This window comes from Marmota marmota, unplaced genomic scaffold (genome assembly GCF_001458135.2).
Source record: "Marmota marmota marmota unplaced genomic scaffold, marMar, whole genome shotgun sequence".
Taxonomy (NCBI): Eukaryota; Metazoa; Chordata; class Mammalia; order Rodentia; family Sciuridae; genus Marmota; species Marmota marmota.
The window spans coordinates 35,562,545-35,578,003 of NW_026000211.1; the positions used below are offsets into that span (position 1 = coordinate 35,562,545).

Genomic DNA, 15,459 nt, shown 5'->3' on the forward strand with positions numbered 1-15,459 from the left:
CCAGCGGGAGAAGTGGTGAAAGCATGCCCCAACCAGGATGAGCCAAGAAACGTAAAGGTCGACTGGCACCCAGCCCTCCTTGGCCAGAGGACAATCAGATGCGCCAGAGAGAGGAGTCAAAGTAGGATCTCCTTTATTGAGGAAGTACACACAGCTTATATACTGCACAGGAGCCAATCAGGATAAAGGTCAGGGGGGTGGAACGAGTTCACGTGTACACCCATCCCATAGTCTGTAAGGGAAGGCAGGAGCTGTCCACGAGGGCGGAAGAGTCCTGGACCTATCCTGGAAGCAGTTCACCTTTTCCGTCACAACCCACAGCACCACCTCCTGGCTGATCACCAGGAGCCATCCCAGCCACATGTGTGGCCCCAAGACTGGGAAGCCTGCAGCAATTCATGCCCTACATAAACTGTCAAATCATATAAACTTATAGACCTGTTTGTCCTATTTTATGAATTAATATGAAAAATGTTTAGTAGCAATAACAGTAATATTTCTAGTGGGTTAGTTCATTCAATAGTATGACTATAGGGTATATATTAATAGAGTATACTTAGAAAAGTGTACATATGCATGATAATTTAATTTTCTCCCAAAACTGTTTTATTTTCTACATTTGGTGAAAACCTATCAAACATGTATATTCATATGGAAAGCTTCTCTAGATTTCTCTTTTGTGTTACTGTGGTAACTGATTATTGAATTGTTTTATTCACGTATTTGTTTAATGTAGAAATTTCCTCAAATTGAGTGAATACTTAAGGATATTTTAAAGTATGATGAAATTCCATAGGATTAGCTATATAATATTGAAGAGAGAGAGCTTTCTAGATGTTTGTAAAATTTCCAACTTCCCAAAATTAACATAATGCATTTTATTGTATTTTTTGTGTGTTTGGAATCAATAGTCAACTAATTGATTTATGGTTAATTTTTAAAGTGTATATAAAGTAACCATCCCTATTCTTTCTAAAAATATTTCAGAAAATAAAATTAAATTATATATTTTTACTGAATAAAAATATTGAAAAGAAAATTTATTTTCACCAAGTTCTGGCATAAATTGAAACTTTTAAATGAAGCAACAGGAAACAAATTGCCTGCCAACGAAACAACAGGCAATGAAAAATCTATCTGGTTCTGCCGGCAGTTCTGAGCCTCGTTCCCCGACAGCTGTTACTAGAAGATCTTTTAATGAGTCCCTTTTGTGGAAGTGTAAGGTGAAAAAGCCAACTTTTAGCATGATGAAAATGAATCACGGGCACATCAGTAGTAAGATATAATAGAAGAAATTGAATATTACAAGTGTGCAATTATATTTTCAAAGTTACATAGATAATAACTACCAGATCAGATCATTTTAGTCAATAGTGAGCAATACAGGGTTTTAATGCTTACAATATTTAGTTTAAGTTATGTATAAGGCTGGTTGTTTAGAAAATCTAAATTCATAGTAAAGACTTGCAGTTTGCAATTTTCACTAATGGAAAAAGTAAGGAATTAAAGAGACGTTGTGTGTGTGTGTGTGTGTGTGTGTGTGTGTGTGTAACTTTTTTAGGAGATAGCATTTAATCCCCAAATTTAATTCTAATGTTTTTTTAAAAATGTATTTTCTTTATAAGAATTATTACTTAATAATTTAGTTGATATGGCTTACCCAAGTCCAGAAAAATATAAACACATCAAATATATTACTCATATGTGTGTCATTATTTGGCAGATTTGTTGGAATATGGCACTGATGAGAATAAAGTCATAGCTCTAGTTCTGGATCTAGTTTCTATGTTGTTAACTACTTTCTCTAAGTTTTTTTATCACATATCACATCCCCAAAACTTAAGACATATCTTTCAAAGGTTACTAGTTTTCATTCATATGGGAGACCAGAAAATATAACTGAACATATGCAGTTATACCAGAATAAATTAAAAAGTTATGTTTTATTGATAATGATTAGTGCGTTTTGTATTTTGTTGGACATATGCATTGCTATGCAATGATACCTTCTATATTCTTGTTAATTAGATACTTTTCTGGACAAAGGAATCAAGAAAAATGCCTTGCATTTACTTTGTCCAGAAAAAAATCCTTAATAGGATGTTCTTCATTTTAAATATTTCATCAATTATATTAAAATTAATTTAGTTTACACATAAAGTGAAACCCTGTAGTATTTGCCTTTCTGTTCCCGGTTTATTTCATTTAACATAATGTCCTCTGATTCATCCATTTTGTCACAAATGACAAAATTCACTCCTTTTACAAGACTGAATAACATTTCATTTTGTATATACACCACATTTTTAAAATCCATTTCATCTATTTATAAGCACTTCTTTTGTTTTCATATCTTGGCCTTTGTGACTAATGCTGCAATGAACATGGAAATGCATATATTTAGGAAGTGGTGGATGGAGAAAGGGGAGATGATTTTTTGTAACAGGGTAAAGAGTTTTACTTGAAAAGGAAGAGTAAGTTCTAGGGGTCAATTGCACAGGATAGTGAAGACAGTTAATAATAATGTAAACTTCAAAATTGCTTAAAGAGTAGATTTGAAATGCTCTCACTACTAAAAGAATGTGAAGAAATGGGTGTGTATTTGTCCAACTTAATTGGACATTGTTATATAATGTATAATCTATATCAAAGCATCAGATTGAACTGCATAAATATATACACTACTTTGTCACTTAAAAGTTAATTAAATTAATATTTAGTTAATACAACACAATAAAATAAAGTTATTTATATTCAATTTTTAATATTTTAACTGAAATGAGAAAAGTATGGATTTGAGAAAGCATTTAAAAGCTTGAAAATATTTCCTTGGTCAGTTTATTCCCAGATTAATATTTTATCATCACTGTTCTTGTATTATTCTGTTTTCATTTGAAATAATGGGATTTCACTGATTCCTGGTGAAAAATCTGACTCGTCTTCTGATTTCACAGTTCCTTGATGATGTGGTTCCCAGACTTTTCTAGCCCATAGACCATTATGCTAACAATAACCTTGACCCAGACACCTGTATTGTTATTATTACAAGAAAGTGATTTCTCCCATTATTACTTGGGATAATGTTAGTTTTTATTGAGACTTCACAAAAAAATCATTTGTCTTCAAGATTTTAAACATCCTGACAATTACTAAGTTTCAAAAAAAATGTGATTGTCTTATTGTAAGTATTATTATTATTATAAGAGAATTTAGAGGATATTTGTATAGTGATCAGAGAAAAACTAACCTTAAAATCTCAACATAAAATTCAGGGGGAGAAGGCTTATCATAATGGTAAGCATTAAACGGTTCTATGAAAGAACCAGGCAATAGAGCAACAAAAGAAATATAGATATTATGATTACTGAGCATGTGTTGGCAGGTCTAACTTCTATACTAACCACCTTCTTTAAGTGCACCATGCAACAGAAGTGCAGATTTTGCTTGTCATTGTAGGAATTATAGGCTTTACAATTAGATGGTGTCAGATCATGATGTTTAGGCATCATGCCAATTATTTTTCTTTCATTTCATATATTTTTGAAGTATTATTAGATGCTATATTTTTATATATCAGAACACTGTGATAATCTTGAATGAATACAATATTTGGCTTTGTGATTTCAAATCTGACCTGTCTTCTGAGCATGACCAAGAAAATATCAAGGTTTCTGAACCTGAAAATATTCTGTGGACAGTGAAATATTAATGCTACAATTATCAGTAATTTTTATAAATTAGGAAAATACATATGAATAAAAACATGTTCCATGTATACTTGTTTTCTTTTTAATCATTATCTATTATGTGGTTATTTCTACCACCTCTAAAACTTAAAAAATTTTATTTTAGAAAAAACGTAATAATTTCTACTTTACTGTCTTTCATTGTTTCTAGTGACTCAAAAGTACTGAATTCTATATAACATTTACATAAATTGACACATGCAGTTCATCAATTATATTTTTCTTTCATTTCATATAGCATGTTTTTTAAAATAGGCTGTATTAAATGTTATATTTTTTTCTGACAAATATCTAAAATATAATAGAACAGAAAATTTATTCTACTATGGGGAATTTTCATTCAGACAAACATTCCAAATTCTTTCATGATCTCTCATCAGATGTTTCTAAAGTTCTGCAAATAATCCAGTTTGGGAGCAATTTGGAGTAACATTCCAATACTTCAACTTTGTTGCGTTTATATGTCCATTTTAATTTTTCTGTTTCATCCACTTCAGTAACTACTTTTAAAAAATAAGCATGAATCATGGTTAAATTACTACATCTAAGGCTCAGTGAAAACAGATGTTCATTGTATATTAGTTAAGGAACTGAAAGAGTTTAGAGAATACTTTGTAGCAAATTCAGTAATTGATTATATTCTTTGTTCAAAGATTTTAACACAGTAGTGTACAGTAAAAGCTCATCTCTTTGGAGCTCTAGGAAAATCAGATATAAACTATGGTAATCAGTCAACCTTACTGATTCACATGTTCAGTGTTTGAACTTGGAGGCAGGGTTGAAACCAAGATATTGATATACTGTTGCTTGACAAATCAATTTGCCTAGATCACTACTATCACAAACCTCTCTCTCTCTCTCTCTCTCTCTCTCTCTCTCTCTCTCTCTCTCAAATATTAGAGATGCTTAAATATAAAATTTTACTTAATTGCATTCTGATTCATGACTATCATTTAATGAATGATGATTCACATTAACTAGGCTTTTTATAGTTATTGAACTTAAACTCTATCCAACAGAATTAGACTACAAATGTTAACAAAAGCAGTCCTTTTAAGTTGAGTAAAAATGATATTACATTTAGTAGAAACAAGGACCAAAAATACAGCTGCTAGTAGATTTATCTATTTCCTTTGTTTCTCTCTTTTGTTTTCCTGACGCTTCCTTATCACAAATACAGTTCAGAGGTAAAGGATACAAGAATGAAGATGTTTTCTATGTTATGGTGGAGTAAGGCTAACTCTCTCAGTGGAAGTAAATATGAAATGCTGAGATCAAATTTTTGAAAAATAAAGTAAGCAAATTGCTTATGCAACATAATGCCTATGTACTTTACCTATTATAATATTTTATTTCCTAATCAAACCAAATTTATTTCTACTATATACTTATTTTAAATATGTACTGATTATGATCTTTAACTCTTCCTTATAATTTGGGATAATCTGTGCTATGATTCTGTTATGATACTTGTTAATACTTTTCAGTTACTATTTAAACTGTTGTTATCACCATGCATAAACTATAATGTTCATTGTTCCCCTTATCCATAAATTTTGCATTTAAAAAATAATTGATTTAGCTCTCCAATTATATTTTGTTCCTTTTTTAAAATATTGCTTTAAGAATTCTTTTTAACTTGAATTCTTCATGTTTATCCTTGACTACCAATTTTGAATCTTTAGTTCTTCTATTCATTTTTCACTTCTCTAAGAATATTTTCTGAAATTAACTTTTATTTTATTATGCCATGCAATAGATACAAGTGCTATCCTATGTTAAATTATACAGCTAACTTAATGACTAATAATTTTTAAATATTTTCAACTTGTGAACATTAATTTTTTCACTGAACCTCATTATCATTTAATGTGAAAATCAGTGTTTTTATAGAAATATATATACAGAGATATTATAGAGAGGGAGAGAGAGAGGGAGGAGAGAAAAGGGAGAGGGGAAGAAAAAGGACAGAGAAAGGAAATAAAGGAGAAAGAGACAATTTATTAGATTCTGTCCTTTGTTCTTTATTATATTGCCTTGGATGTGTAATCAATTTTTGTAATAACATAAAATTCTCAATTTTGAAGTACAGTTGTGTGTATGTGAGTGCATATGTGTTTTTATGTGTCAGTGTGTCTCTGTGTGAGAGATATTGTGGACTGAACCCAGCGATACTCTATAAGAGAATTATACTCCCAGTGCTTTAAATTTTTTTTTTAATTTTGAGACAGGATCCTGCTTTATTGCCATGCTGGCCTCAAACTTTCGATCCTCCTGCCTCAGTCTCCTAAGTCTCTAGGATTATAGACATGCACCACAGCACCTGGCCAATACATTGAAAATTTTGATAATTGCCTGTAGATAAGTATGAGAATGCTGGCATTATTTTCTTGTTTCTTTTTTTTAAAGATTATAGGTAAAACTTTAAATAAGGCAGTTGTTAAATGGTTTCTAAACTATAGTAACATATAATTAGAATGTGTATATAACTTAACTACATTTTCTGTTAAAAATTGCTGTGGCATTTTTGACAAAGAGGATCAACATTTCAAAATTCTTATATATGAGGAAATTGAATATCTTCATATTTTATGTCATACAAATAATTTAAGAGCTATTGCTTACATATGCCCTTGTTATATTTCTTCCTCAGGGTGACTCATCAATAAAACCAACATCTAAATTCTCAGCTTATCAAGTTGTCACATTGCCTTCTTAGCTAAAATCCTTTTCCTCTTGTTATTGCAGAGTTTACAAACTGTTTTACAATTAAAATCATGATTTATTTCTTTCTTACATGTTTTCTACTATTCAAGTCATAAAACCTAACCTGTCTGTGAGAAGAATCCCTTGTATAAAAGTTCTTACTAATAAATAAAACCAAAATTTATATTTCCTCATAGAATATTTTAAAGTTCCACTCTGTTACTTTTTGAATTTTATTAATAACTTTAAAATGTTTTATAAAAATATTACATACCCCATGTCTTTTTAAGACTCATAAATTATGGATAAATTCTTTTAAAAATAAAATATTTGTGACTGATATTCTATATCAAGCAAGGTTACATTATAAGTGGAAGAGCAATAAATTGTAATCCACAATCAAGCTATAAATCCCAATACTGACACATGAGAGATTTAGCTTCCAGTCTATGGCAAGTGTTTTACTGTAGTTGGTTTAAAGTATTCTTATTAGTGAAATGAAAAGATTAGAGAATGTCTAAGCCAACTCTTATTTTTAATAGATGATAATAGGTTTTTTCTTAATCCCATAATATCCTATTTTACAGCATTAAGACTTCTGTGATTAGTTAGGATACCAAAATGCAGCAGATTTTCTGGCAATAAAATGATATACATACATTAACAACAAAACTTTTTGAAGATTTTAAGTTTTACATTTTACCTGCATCTTACTGCCAGCACAATTACAAACTTCTATTTTGCAACCTAATATTTTAGGATTATGATGAATAGGAGTTCTTACCTATAGGTGAGGTGGTTACCTCATTAGATCTCATAAGCTCTGATAAGTCAGTTCTTAAGGCAAGACAATACTAGGAAAATTTAGAGACATTCAGGAGTAATCAGGATGACCCTTTTATTTCTTTGGAAATATATGTTTAAATGCCAACAAAATGAGAAATGTTGAGTATGTAAAATTTTAATACTACTGCATCATTTAATGTACCATTCAAATCAGTTCACCCCAATTTAAATTAGCAAATGTTTATTGAATATCCATGCAAAGATTTGAATTACACAGGAAACTTAGTATGTACAAGTTAAAAGTAATGGTTAGGTACCTGGATTTGGAGGCAGGATTGTTTTCAGATAACAGCTGTGACTTCATTTACCATGTGACCTTAAGTATGTAAACTCTACTTCTCTCTCATCTTTAGAGCTAATTATTATCCTTACCTCAGACCTCAGAGGGTAGCTGTGAGCATTAAATGAGTTGAGTCACATAAAGAACAATTCTGTAGCATAGTAAGAATTTTAAAAATGTTAGTTATTATTATTATAAATGATTCTTGGTTCTCTTTTACACTTATATACCATTTATTGATCTGGAATGTATACATTCAAAAAGTGCTGTTTAAATTAAATTTGCATATACTATTAAACTCTATCACACCTAATTGCAGTTACAATTCAAAGACTGAGTGCCTCAAACAATTACATTTAAAACTGTTCCACAATTTTAGATTTCCTTATGTTTTAAATACCATGAACAGTTATTTATCACTTAAAGTGGATAGTATTTCAAGAAGATTTTTAAAAATATTTTTTTAGTTGTAGATGGACACAATGCCTTTATTTTATTATTTATTTTTATGTGGTACTGAGGATCAACCCCAGTGCTCATACTTGCAAGGGAAGTGCTCTGCCACTGAGCCACAATCCCAGCCCAAGAAGATAATTTTAGAGTGAAAAATACATTGTAAAACAACATATATCACAATTAAATAATCTTGTCCGTTTCTCAGTTCTGTCCACTTCATGGCTTTAAAGTCACGTCTTATTACTGTAGCATGCTTCAGTAATGTTTGGTTTATTCTCCCAATGAAGTAAAAAGGTCATTTATCTATCTATGCATTGCTTTTTGTATATGGAACAGGAAATCCAAACCACACACTCGATGCAATTAACATCAGTTTGTAATAAATAAGAATGCTTTTAATCACAATTTGAGAATTCTGTTATAAATTAAGTAGCATTAAAAAAACATAGCATGCCAAACCATCTCTATTTACTGTGTGGTGTTTCCATTGAAAACAATGAAATATTACAGAACATTGAAAATTTTGGACAAGGAATTAAAGAAACTAATGTAGATTGTAATATATAGGGCAGAGCTAGAATGTGTAATAGTAACACAGTTAATATATGTCTTAAAATTTATATACCACAGTCATTAATTTTGTTTGATCCTGACAGGATGCTATGAAGTATGAATTAGTATTGTTATCCCCTAGTCATAACAAGTCCCTGATCAAAATGCTTGATTTGTCAGTGGCCATATACCTGGTATTAAAGAGCCATAGTCCAAGTTTTTTGATATCACTCTGAATTTCTCAATTGTATTAGTAGTTCTCAACCTCAGTGCCAATTAGTAACATTTGAAGAGCATCAGAAAAATTCTATGTAACAAAACAAAACAAAAATACTCTTGACCGCCCAACTCACAGATTAATTAAAATAGAGTTTGTGAATGTGAAACTTGGGTATTGAGAGTAAAAATAACAAAGAAACATTCTTCTATTTCTAATGTGGGAGTCAGTTTTGAAACTGTACTAGAAAGTAGATTCTCAATAAATCTGGGTGTATGGATGACAGTGGTGGGGCATGGGAGGACAATGCTAATCTGTAAAACAAATGTGTTAATTGACATATTCAAGCATAAAGCTGTGCTACAGATAGAAGAGGAGAACCAAGGCAGTTATTTTGTCCTGAGGAGAAAGTCTTACATTTGTATAGGAGGTACATAGTATTATAAGGATAGTGGTTAGTTATATTTGGCAAAGAAAACAGTTGTTCTTTCAAAAACTAAAACAGTCTTTGATTACTTTTCTCATTTTTTATGGATTCTGATTATTCCATAACCTGTTCTTTTTATTCTGCTTTGTAGTTCTATTACTTTCTTCATTTTTCTTTGTAATTTTTCAAATGAATTCCTTGTTTTCAATTTTATAGCATCAGCTTGTCCATGTTTAAAATTCTCTGTAAAGAGTCTTGAAATCTTAGGGGAAAGCATGCAATAGCAGTCTAATCAATCAACCACAGAATGTAGAGCTGTGTTGGGACACTAAACTTGGAGTGTTAATAAGAGCCTTGAGTCCTCATTTGCCCAGACTGTGGTTTTTTGAGAAAAATATAAGACAGGTAATCCATTCTGCCAAGGCCACTACAAGTTCCCTCCTATCCTATTACTAGCCAATAAAACATTTCCTTTCTTTATTGAGAAGGAATTGTTTATACTGCTTTATATGATTCTGTAACACCCTTTCTCTAGAAGAACATATGTGTTTTTTCTTTGAGGCATAATAAAAGAGAAAAATATTTATTGTTTATCTGCTCCTTTTAATTGGGCAGTTTTATTGTTTCCTGAATGTTTTTGAATCAGTCAGTTTTAAGCAGGTAAGAAAATCTTTGATGATTCTTATTTTACCCCCATACAATCCTGTTTTGAAAAATAGTACCTGTATTATACAAAAGATGATCAAGAACTCCTGGATTTTCAATGATTCTTCTTTAGTATTCTCTTTCTCCTCTTCGTTATTTTATGTTTGATGTATTTGGTTGTTTAGTATTTCACTATATGTTTTTATTGTTTTTCTTATTTGCTTTAGTACTATTCTCTTGCCCCAAATTAATTTTCATCACAGTTATGTCTTGGGATGTTATTTTGATTAATTTTCATAACCTTACTTATATATTCCCTACTGGAATTTTGACATGTTTTGAGATGCTATATCAATATAAAACCCTCTGAGAAGAAAGTTTGGAGAAAATCAAAAGTATAATAAAGGTATATGATCTAAAGTACATAATTAAGTAAAAACTGAATCCTCAGTCCTATAAAGAGCAAAGGGAATTTTTTTTTTAAATAACTGTATTTAGCAAGTAACTGATACCATAGTATATCAGTTAGTTGCTAAATGCCACACTGGCCTTCAGAAATATACATATGGTTATAAAGTTAATCAAATATATATGGGCTTATTTTCTGAAGTATCAATCTGTATTCATAGATTATAACAATTAGAAACATGTTTGAAAGAAATGTTAATTCCTTTTCTGGAAAAAAAAATTAATGCTTCCATATATATGGACTGAATTTAGATATACACATTTCTACGTTTTCAGGCTTCTTGATTATATTATTAACAATATTATGGATGTTTTGAATAATGAAGATATGTGTACATACTTTAAAGTATATTTCCAACACGAATTATTAACATTTAATTTTATATTTTTGTTCTCAGTAATACGAGATCATCCATTTTCTCTTTGGAAATTTCACTTCTAGTATATAATTCAAATAGCATTTAGCAAATAACATGCTAGTTTTCACATATATGATAAAATATCAAACTCTGAATTTAGTAGGACTTCTGCTTGGGAAGGTTGTTGAGCAGATTTCAACTACTGCAATATTTTACTAATGTCAAATTTACTGCAATTGAGGTTGATGGGGAAAAGAAACCCTCAGATTTGTGATTTGTTTGCTTCTTATAGAAGAAGAAAAGAAGTATAAAATAAAAAACTTGATTTATTTTTAAGAAATCAAGCAGTAATTTTATTTAAAAAGAAGGTGAAAGACTCAGAACTCTCAGTGCAGTACACCTGAAAGGGGTAAAATTGTCATTTAAGTCTTATAGCTTTGTTTCTTTCAGAGGCACATAAGAAGATAAAGTCCTCTTGACAGGTTCTTGATATTTCAATTGTCCCATATTACACAGTCACTCTGCAACATGGAAACCAGAGCTGTTTTATAACATGTCAGAGCACATTAAAATGGATGTTCTCATGTTTGCCCTTTTGTTGATCTTTAGTGACCCTTCCCTATTCTCAACTGCCAATCCTTTTCTGTCTCCTTCATGGACCTTTATCAGATTTCTGAAGAACATTGGGCAGGGTGGCTCTGCCAAGGTGAAACTAGCCTGCCATCTCCTCACTTGGACAGATGGGGATTGCCGCAGTCTGGCTGGGCACAATCAGGAGCCACTTGTCAAAAGAAACTAACTTTATTTTTAGAACCACACATGCCAAACAAAACAGCCTCTCAGGAAAAACCCTCAGAGCCTCAACTGCCACCACCGGCTTTCCACAAGCCTCTCTCTCCCACACAAGCTTCTCTCCACCTCCCACAATCCTCCTGCTCTTGAGGCTGATTGGCTGGGTCACATGGGCGGAGCCAAAAAAGTCCCCCAATGAGCAGCTCCGTGGTCTGAAAGGGCAGGGAAACAGCCCAATGAGCATCACCGCAGAGGAGCCAATCAGCTAGATGTTGCTGGGGCCGCTGTGAGCCAATCATCAGCCGGCAGCTGGAAGTTTGCTGGCAGCTGGAAGTTTGCTGGGGCCCCTTCGGCTGTGGCTCTCAACATCTCCCCCTCTCTGTTTAAACAACAAGCATGTGGCTTAGGGACCGTGCCTGCCTTAGGTTGTCCAATAGTACATATGGTCCTTACCCGTTAGGTTGGTACCATTGCAATTGGATCTTACCCGTCATTGACTACCGGTCCAATATACAGCCACACCTGTGGAGAGGTCTTTGTACCAGCGGGGGGGTGAGGTTCTTTGCCTCACCTCTGTTGGCCCCCAAATTTTAGCTGGACAATCATGACAAGCAGAAGGGAGGAAGATACACCAAGCCAATTGACGGCTCCTTTTGGAAAAATTGTACCACCGATGACATCATCAGCAAAAATACCCCAACACTACCACAAGTCGCTGCACCAACAGATAGTTCACAATGCATACAGGTGAGCTCACAATGTGTCCAGGCAAGTTCTGCAAGCAGTTCAGTGATGGCTATTGTAGAAGCTGTAGATTGGTTTTATCTTTGACTTCACCAGCACTGGGATGAAGATAGGAATTCTGGCAATAATGGCTAAAGAAAAAATTATGTAACATTACAGAAGGCACTAAAAGAAAACAATTTTCTTAACAATTTACATTATCTTTAAGAGAATTATTAAATATAATGAAAAGGAAAGGTGAAAGTAAACAAACAGATCTGTTAACCTTCTTTTTTGTTTACATATTAAAACAATCCTCAACAGTTGTTTACCCAATTTAAATTAAACCATATAAATCACGTGAAAAAAAAATATTTGAATCCATTTTATCATGAGCGCTCATCATATATGATATATGGACATACATACATTCAAACATATAACACAAAACACAAGTGTGTACACATAATATAATACATACAACACATAACATTATAGTAAAGGCCTTATAACTTTTTACAGGTGAAATCTCCATTGCAATGTTTAAAAACTCTATAGTCAAAAAATAGAACTGATCAGCAAAACATTAACCTAGGTCTGTATGAGCTCAAAAAACAAAATAGAACTTCATGATATGGCAAAGGGCAATAATAAAATAGATATTTTATTATATCTATATAATAGATGATATATATAATAGGGGGATGAAAGTCCTGCCAAAGGTAGAACAGAACATCCCCATCTTATTTGAACTGGACATCAAGATGTGATCCAGCTCCTTCAGGTCATTGAGACAATCATGATGACTCTGTGTCATCATTGGAGTATGCAGGTGGGGAACAGTTGTGGCCCCATATACCAGGAGGAGGAGGCCCAGAAACTCCTAGGCAGATCCCACTACTGCACAAAAAGAGTATTGTGCTCCTACACCTGAAGGTGGAAAACATCCTGGTGGATGCCAGAACAATATCAAACTCAACAACTTTGGCCTGAGCACCAAGTTCATGACTGGGCACAAGTTGAACAAGTTCTGGGGTGCCCTCCATACCTTAACTCTGAAAACATTTGGAGGAAAAAATATAAGGTCTCCCCATGGACAACTGAAGTCTGGGTGTCATTCTATATTTGATGGTCACAGGGAGACATAAATTTACATAGACCACCCCAAAGAAGCTGAAGGAGCTGATCATTCATGAAATGTATAACATTCCCCTGTACATTTCTGAGTGAGCATGGAGCTTCAACAACCAAATAGTGACAATGGACCCCCACACAGAGGTCCACATTAGAGCAGATAATGGGGCATGACTGGCTGAGTCAGGGTGAGAAATATTCACCCAGTGGTTCCTGTGAGCAACTCTTCAAACACCTTTACCCTGCAATTGTGACAAAGGGTCACATGGGTTATGATCTCTGGTAAATCAAAAAATATGGCAAAGCAATGGCTATGTACCTGATACTCCAACACTAGATAATCCGTGGGGCAGGCCACACATTCCAGGTGATATATGTGCCTTGGGGCATTGCACATGTTCCGTGCCAGGTCATGTGGATCCTTCCAATTTCTCTGTGTGCCCAAATAGCAGTGCCAGTGAGCCTCCCTTCCAAACTTTCTTTGAAAGTAGCAACTGCCTGGGGGAGACTAAGCAGTTACAGAAGAAGAACCGTGGAAAAGCCAGCAGCTGCCTGCCATTCATCTTCTCTTCCTGAATGGGAAGACTCCCACTCCCAGCATAGTCTTCCAGTATGACACTGTGCCCCACATGCCTAACCCCTTGAGGATCATCAGTAGGTGGGTCATAAGACACAGCAGCAATGACAACAGCAAGGGCTGGGATGGAAGGACCAGGAGTATAACCCCCTACATTGAACAACTCTGTTGCATTACAAACTTCTGCAGACTGGCATTCAGAAGAAGCACAGCTCCCATGGAAGGAGGAAAGAAATGTGCTAGATTGAGAAACACAGTGCCTCCAATGAAAATGAAGGGCTGAGACAGACAAAACCACTGGACAGCCAGAAGACCCTGAGTTCTGTGTATTGTTGGCACTGATCAGGCATGGACTCTAACAGCTGCAGAATTGAAGTGTTCAAATTGGCTCAGGCTTCTTCCCACAGGCTCTAGCCAGCTACCAGGAGTTTCCTCTGCCTTCACCTTGAGCCATTGTAGATGGAGACTTGCTCCCCTTGAGCAGTGTAGATGAAGAATCTCCCCTTGATTCAGTGTAAATTTACTTTGAGCTATTTGCTTTTTCCGGTCTTTAGGCCCCAACCTGAAGTGTCTAGAGAGGGTGGGTGGCAGCTGGACTGCTGGAGCTGCTACTTCTGCCAGCTGATTCTCCTACCACTTGTTTCCAAAGTCATCTGCCTTCTCCACCAGTGGATGGCTGCTGGGGGCAGGAAATTTTGCTGATGGGGTGCTGGCGGCCAGCGGAATCACTACACATGGAGCCTCTTTGGGACATTGTCACCCTGGTTCGCTGCCATTGCCTGATGGCTCTGCTAGCTTCTCCAGGCACCATGCTCCAACAGGCTCCAGACCTTGCAGCTCACCAGGCTGGGTTGCAGCCATAGCTAACAGGCTCCCCAGGCCATGGTGCCTAATAGGGCAGCCAAAAATCTTGACATTTGATTAATTTTATTTCTTAATAAAGTTCTGTCACATTGTAAATCGTAAAACCATATATTGTTAGTCAAGCTGAGTTCAGTATCATGAACATGAACACTAATGACAGGAGGTTCACCCCACACTTTCATTGGCCAGATATCTGTGATGAATGGAAATAGTATAAAATAAAAAGGGATATTTTTGTATGACACTGAATTATGAAAATATATGGAAACTTTACCAGGATATTATCATTAGATTTTCAAACTGTTGGTTTTTGGCAAAGACAAAGTTTTGGACAAAACTCATTTATATGTAGATAATATTATCTATGTCTCATAAGATTTTATGCATGGGTATGTGAGTTTTCTAGTGTTATTATTTAGGAAATTTGCATGCATTAAAATGCTGATAAGAGCCAGGTATGGTGGCCCACTTGAGTAATCCTAGTGGCTCAGGAGGCTGATGCCAGAGTATCACAAGTTCAAAGCCAGCCTCAGTAACTTAGCAAGGCCCTAAGCAACTTAACAAGACCCTTTCTCAAAATAGAAAAACAAACAAACAAAAAGGGCTAAGGATGTGGCTCAGTAGCTAAGCCCTCCCTCCTCCCCCATAGCCCACCCCCCCTTCAATC

The 15,459-nt window shown here is 34.2% G+C and overlaps 1 long non-coding RNA gene across 1 annotated transcript in view; it reads left to right on the plus strand.

The window, feature by feature from the left end:
- Positions 1-279: 279 nt before the first annotated feature.
- The window catches only part of LOC125612863, a 20,831-nt gene continuing 5,651 nt past the window's right edge, over positions 280-15,459 (plus strand). Inside the window, exons 1-2 of the long non-coding RNA XR_007343338.1 lie at positions 280-414; positions 3,489-3,496. This is a non-coding gene — a long non-coding RNA (uncharacterized LOC125612863). The remainder of the gene's footprint in view (positions 415-3,488; positions 3,497-15,459) is intronic.